This window comes from Chenopodium quinoa, unplaced genomic scaffold (assembly GCF_001683475.1).
Source record: "Chenopodium quinoa cultivar QQ74 unplaced genomic scaffold, ASM168347v1, whole genome shotgun sequence".
Classification (NCBI taxonomy): Eukaryota; Viridiplantae; Streptophyta; class Magnoliopsida; order Caryophyllales; family Amaranthaceae; genus Chenopodium; species Chenopodium quinoa.
The window spans coordinates 1,454,427-1,458,017 of NW_018744991.1; the positions used below are offsets into that span (position 1 = coordinate 1,454,427).

Here is a 3,591-nt window from a genome sequence, read left to right on the forward strand (position 1 = left end):
TATATAATTTTTAAGCCAGATTTTTAAAATGTCAAAAGCAAAGTAAAATAATAAAGTGATTTAAGTAATTTATTAGTTTAAGTATAAATGATAACTTATGCACGCCAGTGTGTATAACAAGCTAAAGAACAAGTTATTGTTAAAAAATGTTTCTGAATAATCTCCCTCGCTCCATTCTTGAAAATTTGATTTACTTTGCATTTGAGTGGTCATATTCATATTGTATATCATACGGGTGCAAGCTAAAATTTATTGAATAGAAAATTTTAGAAAATATGGATCTTTATGATACTTTTTATAAGAGAATAATTTGTATAGAATTGTTGTATATCTTTACAAATTTTGGTAAAACCGTGCATTGCACGGGAATTAAGCTAGTATTTATAGCCAATGAATGTTACAACCGGAGAAGAATATATAAAAAATACCTTAAGTAATACCAAAAAAACAAAATCACAACTATGAAAAAGGTTATCATATCATTTAATAGTGAAGTAAATATCCCAACATCATAATTATTTCATAATCACGTGATAACAAATACAATAATTTAATATAATTTAATTGAAATGAAGGAAATTACATGTAAAACTCTTTAAGAGTAAGGTAAAACCATGTAACTCTACAGAAAGCGTTTAGGGATAACACAATATGCCTTGTGTAAGAGACCTTGGTTCGTTTCATACATACTCGATGATTACAACCAAAAAACATTCAATACAAATGAAGAGTATGCATCGATGGTGGTTGTGAACATCTTATTCATCAACGTCATTGAGAATGAAGACACTTTTGAATTGGACTTTCACATTTGCAGTTTGTAAATAATCATATTTGGTTGTCGAATTAAAAAAGGCTTCTCTTTCAATAAACTTAGAATAGCCCGACGAATCCTTTTTGGTATGGTACCAGTCAAGAGCAGCTACAAGAGAAAAACAACAATTAAATAAAGAAAAAATGTTGTAGTTAACATGCAATGGCAGTTTGTTGCCTAACAACTTATATTAATAACTTTAAAATCCAAAGTACATAGTACTCCTAATTTGCGGATAAATATGAAATCATCAACGTTATAGGCAGGTACCTCATGACGAGAGTATTCATTGTCTGACTCAAAATAGGAGTGATTCAAAATAGGATGCTTAATTAGTTAAGATTATGTCGTTAGTGGTGAGATTATATATTTTATGCAATCTGATCATGCAAATATCTCCCTAATCGTTAGCTTATAAATTGTGTAAATTTTACATATTGTGAAATATACAACCACCATTTGATTTTATTTTTAATAAAAGATCACTTTTTATTCACAATTAAAAAGGGAAAAAAGAAAGGCTCTCATGATACCTGGCATGGAATAAGAGTACGATCCAGTACTTTTATTTTTTAAACTTAATTGAAAATTAACCAACATGCTCCTTCCATTGGAAAGCTTGTTGATATCCACAAGAATCAGATACAGCGATACATGAAAGTCAGTTCCCTCAGAATGTCTAGTTAGGTATAACCGCAGTTTCCTACAAAGATTAGTGGAAAAAAAAAACGAGTATTTAATGTATAAACATAATCATGGTACAAAAATTTATAAAAACGAGGATTCATCAACTATTTTAAAAAAATAGCTACGCACCAGGTGTAAGTATTTCCATCTAATGTAGCGGTGAAGGTAGTAGAATCATAATAATCACTTTCGATATCAAATTTAATACCAATTTTAAATACATTTTTGGAAATGGAATTGACTAGCGACATCTTCGAGTAACTAGGCTCAGCACTTGTAATAAAAACCTCGGCTCCAAAGGTACAAGTGTTATCAACTAGAAATCCATTGTCTTTATCTGTAAAATCATCCAGCGCGATAGCCTGTGCGATTCCCCACTTTCTTCCTCGGACATCAAAATGCTTTTCTCCCAAATCTGTGTTTAATCAATTTAAATAGATACTAATTAAATACTTTTAATATAAAATCGAGGGAATAAGTGAATTATCAACTAAAGCATACCTTCAATGACAAGATACTCATCTGAATTTTGCTCCAATATGAAAAATTTCATCGAAATATTAGCTTCTTTCTTTTTTAAACAAACATATTTGCACTTACTTTACTTGTTTTTTAGTCTTCCTTCAAACCATTGATTAGGTCATGCAAATTTTTCATGTTCGCATCACTCCAGTCCCTAATCCGAGGTAAATCATACTTCCAAATGTTATACAGTCCATCTCTAGGGGAAAACTCACAAAATACTGCTTGCATAATAACAATCAAAGTAACATAAGTGTGTACAGAAGACACATTTTATTCAGTGTACAGGTAATCCCCAAAAACATATTATGTAAATACATGCATACAGAGAATACATGACAAAGTAAGATTTACAGATTGGTATTTATCAAAAGGAATATTGGTTAAAACCTAAAGACACATGATCACTCATCAGAGTAAAATCAAATTTTTGAATACTCAACAACTGTATCATTGGTCATTATCTAAAAAATAAAATACAGGACACAATAGGATGTATAAATTCGGTAACCATCAATGACAACAATTGAAAGTACCTAAATACACATAATTTTACAACAAAATAATTTAAGTTATTGGTAATCAATAAATTTATCATTGGTCATTACCTAAAACATAAAATACAAGACATACTAGCTATATTCAAATTAGTAATCATCAACTACAACAATTGATAAAACCTAAATAGACATTAAGTGCAAAACAGAACAATTTAAGTTTTTGGGTTTTTAAGTGTATTATTGGTAATTACCTACAACATACAATACAGGACACAATAGGATGTATAAATTTGGTAACCATCAACGACAACTGTTGAGAGTACCTAAATACACATAATTTTACAACAGAATAATTTAAGTTATTAGTAATCAATAAATTTATCATTGGTCATTACCTAAAACATAAAATACAGGACATACTAGCTATATTTAAATTGGTAATCATCAACTACAACAATTAATAAAACCTAAATAGACATTAGGTGCAAAACAGAACAATTTAAGTTTTTGGGTTTTCAATAAGTGTATTATTGGTAATTACCTACAACATACAATACAGGACAATGAACTCAATAGTGTAAGTAACATAAATATTAAAATTAAAAGTAGCTTACTATCAAGAGCAGAGTACAACCTCCTAAATTTGTAGGTGTCGTTTGGGACTTGAAATCTGTTATGGCGTCCACCAAACTATCTAGCACAAACTTTGCGAAATTCCAATGCCTTATACAATCAGCTTCGACAACAACATGAAGCCATCCCTTTTGTGGCCTATCATCCACGTTTGGGCATATTAGGGTTGTCATGACAAAAACTGTAAGCATACGTTCAAATTGTGGATGGTCATGCGCAATTTTCCTTACTTCCAATGACATGCCTTGAACTTTCAATTCTGTAAATCTCAAAAGTTGTTCATCAATTGCATCCTCATCGTCTAACTCCGCACCATCAAACTCAAAGCCATGGTCTTTAAATCCCAAGAGGTACTCAACATGGGTGTTTGTGATCTGTATTTTATCCCCATAAAGTCCTTGTAGACGGATCAAAGTGGTCTACCACCCACTTACA

At 30.6% G+C, this 3,591-nt stretch overlaps 1 long non-coding RNA gene across 1 annotated transcript; it reads right to left on the reverse strand.

The window, feature by feature from the left end:
* On the reverse strand, positions 1-2,058 carry LOC110706725. Its single transcript, XR_002508389.1, has 3 exons — positions 2,003-2,058; positions 1,348-1,916; positions 1-922 (listed from the first exon to the last, which is right to left on the reverse strand). It is a non-coding gene; the product is annotated as an uncharacterized LOC110706725 (long non-coding RNA).
* Positions 2,059-3,591: the final 1,533 nt, after the last annotated feature.